Consider the following 7,500-nt stretch of genomic DNA (forward strand, 5'->3'; position numbering starts at 1 on the left):
AGGTAGACACCCAGATATTTACTTACATTTTTTCTTACTACAATTGCGTTGTCGATCCTGATTGACGGATCTCTTGCCATTTTCCCTCTCAGGAGCATATAGTTCGATTTTTGAGGCGCAATTGCCATTTTAGAATTCCTACACCAGGCACTCAGGATATCCATTATGTTTCTACTTCGCCCTTCTAGTTGTAGTCGGCTATTACCATGCGTTAAGATTAGCAGGTCGTCCGCGTATGCAACGGCTCCCAATACTGATGCTTCCTGCTGCAGGGAATGCAGCAACGGCTCCATATTTATATCCCAAAATACGGGGCCGCAAACTGATCCCTGTGGACATCCTTTAGTGATGTTCTTGGTCACAACCGCATTCGGAGACGTCATCTGTACCACCCGGTCTCTACAGTAGCTCTTGAAACATCTGTATAGTGCCGCCGGACACTGCATATCCTGCAAGCAGGTAAACAGCGCCGGCCACCACAGATTATCAAACGCCCCTGAGATGTCCACCATCACTCCTAGAACATATGTGCAGTTCGACGAGCTGACAAGTTCGGCCGCCGTGTTGATGGCGTCTTCCGTCGATTTTCCACGGCGGAAACCGAATTGCCATTCGTGCATTCCTGCCATTTCCCGGTGACCAGTCAATCTCGCACAGAGCAATTTCTCAAGGGCTTTGCCCAAGGTATCTAGCAGACATATTGGCCTGTATGCTTTGTGTTCTGTTGGGTCCTTGTCTGGCTTCTTTAGTATTATTATTTCTGCTCTTTTCCATCTCCTTGGAAAAGTACCTCTTTCCAGACATTTATTATATAGGTTTGCCAGTATCGGGGCTATTTTTCCTTTTATTGCTTGAAGTACCTCAACCGTGACCCTGTCGGGTCCGGGAGATTTTCCTCTTTTTAGGTTTGATATTACGTCTACCACCTCCTGCGGTGAGAAGGGGTAGACCATTGTATTGTTGTTGTATTCTTCTTGTGCTCTCTCTCTTATAGCCGCCTGCTCCGGTGTGTCCTCAGAGGGATCATCATCCGGTAGCAGGGCTTGGAGGAGCACCGTTATTGTTTCTTGTCTGGTTGTGGTCATTCTATTTTCGCCTGGTATTCTTATAGATGATAAGACTGTTGGAGCTCTTATTTTTTCCCTAGCTAACTTGTATGGCTTTCCCCAGGGATCCATTGCCAGGTTATTTCTTACGAAATTTTCCCAGCTTCTTTTTCTAACTTCTATAATTTCTCTTTTATATCTCTCCCTTAGTTGTCTGTATATACGCAGTCTATGCTCCCTGTCTTGTGGGTTAAATGTGCGCTGATACCTGCGTCTTGCCCTGCGCGTAGCCTGACGTAGGTCACTTAGTTCTGGAGTCCATGGTGCCGGGTGCACGCTTTGGACTCTGCTTCTCTTTGGTACGACTGCTTCTATTACTTCCTTTATACTTTGAACTATCTGCTCCGCTGTTTCATCAACCTCGAGATCCTCATCCAGCTCCGGCGGGCTGTACTCCCGGGAGAGTCTTTCCCAGTCTACCTTTTTATAGTCATATTCTGAAAGCCATTCCTGTGGCGCCACATTCTGTTCTGATTTTAATATATACTTTATTACATTATGATCACTGGTCGTTGCATTCTCCAATACCTCCCATTTATCTATTTTATTGGTAGCCCTGTTATTTGCCAGTGTTACATCTATATTTGTTTTTGCCCCTGCTCTATTTGAATATGTTGGTATCTCGCTAGGTGCGTTTATTATATCTAGATTTAATTCACTTATTGCATCTTCTAATTCCTGACCTTTTTCGTCTTGTTCTCCGCTGTGCCACAGGAATGACTTTGCGTTTGCATCCATTGCTATGATTACTTGATGGCCCTGTAGAGTTCTACATATTTCCTTTAGTTGTTCTAGGTACATAGTTATTGGCTCTCTATACTGACAATATATTGATACTAAATACCACTTAGTGTTTTTGGCGTGTACTTCGATTGTTACAACATGTTCATTTGTAAATTGATTTAATACTATTGTTCTTATATTACTATTTAAAATTACTATTGCAGACATTGGTCTTTCTCCCTTCATGATTATTTGAGCCGTGGCTGTCATTCCTGGGATTTTACCCTCCCGGGAGTACGGTTCTTGCAAGCATAGTATGTCAGCTTTATGTTCTTCTGCTAATTTACGCAACTCGTAATTTACTTGTACGCTTCTCATTGTATTAATTTGGAGAACTAAAAGATCCATTACGGATGATATGTATGGTAATGATCTTCTGGCCATGTCTTATTGGGGTCAAATCCTATTCGGCCGTATGTTGTTACCATTTGTATATATATATTTTCCAAATTGTATTTTACGCCTCTTCTTTCGTATACTTGCTTTACTATTTCCTGTAATTGTTCGTGTTCCGTGGGGATTCCGGCCGCGGCTAGCTGAATGCAGTCAACGTCCGCCAAAGCTGGATAAGTAATTCTCGAGCCGTTTGTGTGCCCCACTCTCACTAGTTGGCGTAATGCAGTGGTTAGCAGACCGGGTTCTTCTAGTCTTGCCATCTGCAGTGCGTTTTCGCATATCTTATAAGTGTTCTTTGGGTCCATTGCATTATATGTGTCACTCTTGCTTGACTGATTGTTTTTATCTTTTATGTGTTCTGAGTGGTCTCTTTTGGGCGAGCTCGGTCGTCCGTCCTCGCCCTTCATCGGCGTTTTCTTTTCATTAAAAACGGACGACCGAGGTCGTCCGTATTTCTTTCCTATGTTGTTCTTTTCTATGTCTTTGTTTTGTCTCTGTGTTGGTGTAGTGTGTTGTGTCCTGGGCGCCTCTGGTCGCCCATCTCTGCCCTCCATCGGCATTTTCTTTTCATGAAAAATGGGCGACCGAGGTCGCCCTTCTGTTTGTATTTGTGCTTCTTGCGTGTTCATTGTTTGTACTTGTGCGTCTATCATGCTTATTGTTTGTACTTGTACATCCCTTGTTGTATTTTGTTTCTTGTCTTGTATCAGTGTTTCTCGTTGTGTCTTGGGCACCTCTTGCTTTCTATCTCCGCTCTCCATCTGCATTTTCTTGTCATAAAAAACGGGCGACCGAGGTCGCCCTTGTGTTGGTGTTCTTTCAATGGGGGTATTGGCAATACAGTTTTGTGCTGTACATGTTTTGTGTTGATTGTTATCCCGTTTGTTATCCCGTGTGTTTTTTGTTGTTCCCTTATTTTCAGGTTGTTTATCCGTGATTTCTTTTGCATCTTTTTCCCTTGCCCCTACTGCTTCTCTGATTTTCATGCCCCTTAGCGTATCTCTTAGTTGTTTGCTTGGTGATTTATGCTTCTTTCTTTTCTCTTGGGGGTTAATCTCATAATCTGTCCTTTGTATAAGTCTTCCTAGTAACAGCTGATACGTGGGGCATTCTTTGGAGTTTGGTGCTCTACATTTTCTTTTTCCCCTTCTATTGCATGGTATACATGTCTCAGGTCTGTTCTTCTCTGGGCACTCTTTCTTGTTGTGGTTGTCCGTTCCACAGTGACCACAGGTGGGGTCACCCCAGGTACAGTACTTCTGTACGTGACCCAGATCCATACATCTGTGACACCTGGGTACCACGCAATAATCTTTGACCGCGACTGAGCTATACTCCACATATACTCTTCCATTTTGTATGAGTTCTTTTCTCAATGTTGGGGAAACCTCAACTACTTGATGTCCCGTATCTCTGTCTTTTCTCCCCATTCTAAATTTTGGTCTAAATTCCTTTTTGAAGTCTTGTGGGCTCATTTTTTCTTCAAAATTCTGAGTGTAAATACACTCCGTTAGTTCCTCTGGTGTCAACCTATTTGACACATCAAATACAGTCATTAATGGCCATCTTTTCTTTGTCCTCTCACATATTACCGATCTCTGTAAATCTTTGTGCCCCATTATTGTGTTCCTATCCTGTTGGGTGGGAGTTTCCACTATGACTGCATTTTTTGCAACTACTACTTTGTTTATTTTAACTTTTGCTTTGGTTGGATTAATTACTCTTGTGAATATTTCCTTCACCTCTTTTACGCTCTGTCCTTCTTTTGGCTTCAAAAATAATGCCACTCCTTGTTTTGCTGTCACTTTTTCTATACTTTCTTTCATATTGATTTGTTGTTTCTGTGGTCCTCCTGCCACCACTGTGGCGTATGTTTTTGTTTTTTCGGCTATTATTTGTTTATTTTGTCGTTCCAGCTCTTGTATCCTACCTTCAAGCTGGCTTTGGGCAATTGCCCATAGGGCCAGCTTGTCTTTTATTTCATTTAATCTGTCATTGCTCATCTTCCCTTTATCTGTCACCAGTAGCGCATTTATCTCCTTTAGCCTTTCGGCTGCGCTCTTTATTTCATTTTCATCATTCACCTCGTATCGCTCGGAAGTCTCTCTCTCTGTATTTTCCGCCATGATTCTGAGAGAGACCAAAGAGTTGAGAGCCCGTCTCTTTCCCCGGACCGGCTCTTCTGGCATGGGGGGAGGCTAATTGCAGCTCGCTCACCAGTCCCGCCCCTTGACCAAGAGCTTTCAACAACTGAGCTGCGAGGTTTAGCGCGCCGTGGGAACAGCGCACTAGTCCTCTTCGAATGCTGCATCATCGAAGTTTTCTCCCGCTCCCTTACCGGCGAATGCCACCCACATTCCGGGAGAGCGGATTCACCCTCCGTCCTTCGCCCCCTACTAGGCCGAGTTTCCACCAAAAGGCTAAAGACCCGGTCCTACTCAGGTGCCGGGCCGGTCCCCCAGACGTTCGGGGGTCTGGACCCATCTAACCTAACCGGGGACGTGTCACCACGCCCCGGCTTGGCGGATCATGCCCCGGAATTCCAGGGGCAAGGCGGGTGACCTTCGCCGACTTGGGCCAGGATCCCGCCGCGACAAATGCAGCACCCGGAACCGGCGTACAAGATGTTCAGCACGCCGTCGCACCCCTGCCCTTTGGTCGCCCGAAGGCTTAACAGCTGCACCCCGAGAAGGCGAGCAGGGGCACTTGGGAAGGAGAGGCTAAGATGTTCGAGTCGCATCCTTCCCCCGCTGCCTATTCCCAACCATGTGCCCACACAAATCGGGGCACATAGCATGAGACAGCTATGCAGCTAGTAGATAGGGACAGCGGGAATCTCGTTAATCCATTCATGCGCGTCACTAATTAGATGACGAGGCATTTGGCTACCTTAAGAGAGTCATAGTTACTCCCGCCGTTTACCCGCGCTTGCTTGAATTTCTTCACGTTGACATTCAGAGCACTGGGCAGAAATCACATTGCGTCAACACCCGCTAGGGCCATCGCAATGCTTTGTTTTAATTAGACAGTCGGATTCCCCCAGTCCGTGCCAGTTCTGAGTTGATCGTTGAATGGCGGCCGAAGAGAATCCGCGCACCCGCGCGCCCCCGGAGGAGCACGCTAAGGCGGACGCGGCCTCGCAGCAAGGAAGATCCGTGGGAGGCCAAGGCACGGGACCGAGCTCGGATCCTGCACGCAGGTTGAAGCACCGGGGCGCGAACGCCGCGCAGGCGCGCGCATCCTGCACCGCCGGCCAGCACGAGGCCGACCAACGGCGAGAGCAGACCACGCCCGCGCTAAACGCCCGCACTTACCGGCACCCCTACGGCACTCACCTCGCCCAGGCCCGGCACGTTAGCGCTGACCCACTTCCCGACCAAGCCCGACACGCCCCGATCCTCAGAGCCAATCCTTATCCGAAGTTACGGATCCAATTTGCCGACTTCCCTTACCTACATTATTCTATCGACTAGAGGCTCTTCACCTTGGAGACCTGCTGCGGATATGGGTACGAACCGGCGCGACACCTCCACGTGGCCCTCTCCCGGATTTTCAAGGTCCGAGGGGAAGATCGGGACACCGCCGCAACTGCGGTGCTCTTCGCGTTCCAAACCCTATCTCCCTGCTAGAGGATTCCAGGGAACTCGAACGCTCATGCAGAAAAGAAAACTCTTCCCCGATCTCCCGACGGCGTCTCCGGGTCCTTTTGGGTTACCCCGACGAGCATCTCTAAAAGAGGGGCCCGACTTGTATCGGTTCCGCTGCCGGGTTCCGGAATAGGAACCGGATTCCCTTTCGCCCAACGGGGGCCAGCACAAAGCGCATCATGCTATGACGGCCCCCATCAACATCGGATTTCTCCTAGGGCTTAGGATCGACTGACTCGTGTGCAACGGCTGTTCACACGAAACCCTTCTCCGCGTCAGCCCTCCAGGGCCTCGCTGGAGTATTTGCTACTACCACCAAGATCTGCACCGACGGCGGCTCCAGGCAGGCTCACGCCCAGACCCTTCTGCGCCCACCGCCGCGACCCTCCTACTCGTCAGGGCTTCGCGGCCGGCCGCAAGGACCGGCCATGACTGCCAGACTGACGGCCGAGTATAGGCACGACGCTTCAGCGCCATCCATTTTCAGGGCTAGTTGCTTCGGCAGGTGAGTTGTTACACACTCCTTAGCGGATTCCGACTTCCATGGCCACCGTCCTGCTGTCTTAAGCAACCAACGCCTTTCATGGTTTCCCATGAGCGTCGATTCGGGCGCCTTAACTCGGCGTTTGGTTCATCCCACAGCGCCAGTTCTGCTTACCAAAAGTGGCCCACTTGGCACTCCGATCCGAGTCGTTTGCTCGCGGCTTCAGCATATCAAGCAAGCCGGAGATCTCACCCATTTAAAGTTTGAGAATAGGTTGAGGTCGTTTCGGCCCCAAGGCCTCTAATCATTCGCTTTACCGGATGAGACTCGTACGAGCACCAGCTATCCTGAGGGAAACTTCGGAGGGAACCAGCTACTAGATGGTTCGATTAGTCTTTCGCCCCTATACCCAGCTCCGACGATCGATTTGCACGTCAGAATCGCTACGGACCTCCATCAGGGTTTCCCCTGACTTCGTCCTGGCCAGGCATAGTTCACCATCTTTCGGGTCCCAACGTGTACGCTCTAGGTGCGCCTCACCTCGCAATGAGGACGAGACGCCCCGGGAGTGCGGAGGCCGCCGCCCCGTGAAGGGCGGGGAAGCCCCATCCTCCCTCGGCCCGCGCAAGGCGAGACCTTCACTTTCATTACGCCTTTAGGTTTCGTACAGCCCAATGACTCGCGCACATGTTAGACTCCTTGGTCCGTGTTTCAAGACGGGTCGTGAAATTGTCCAAAGCTGAAGCGCCGCTGACGGGAGCGATTATTCCGCCCGAGAGCATCCCGAGCCAACAGCGGCGCGGGTCCGGGGCCGGGCCAGGTAGGTCCGTCATCCGGGAAGAACCGCGCGCGCTTGCCGGGAGCCCGAGCGCCCAAAGGGGCGAATCGACTCCTCCAGATATACCGCCGGGCAGCCAGCCAGGACACCGGGGCTCTGCCCAACAGACGCGAACCGAGGCCCGCGGAAGGACAGGCTGCGCACCCGGGCCGTAGGCCGGCACCCAGCGGGTCGCGACGTCCTACTAGGGGAGAAGTGCGGCCCACCGCACACCGGAACGGCCCCACCCCGCGGCGAGTGGAAAGG

General features: G+C 50.1%; 1 pseudogene; it reads right to left on the reverse strand.

Annotated features, from left to right (window-relative positions):
- The window catches only part of LOC124732417, a 10,924-nt pseudogene that overhangs the window by 2,867 nt on the left and 557 nt on the right, over nucleotides 1-7,500 (reverse strand).

This window comes from Schistocerca piceifrons, unplaced genomic scaffold (genome assembly GCF_021461385.2).
Source record: "Schistocerca piceifrons isolate TAMUIC-IGC-003096 unplaced genomic scaffold, iqSchPice1.1 HiC_scaffold_1342, whole genome shotgun sequence".
NCBI classification, from domain to species: Eukaryota; Metazoa; Arthropoda; class Insecta; order Orthoptera; family Acrididae; genus Schistocerca; species Schistocerca piceifrons.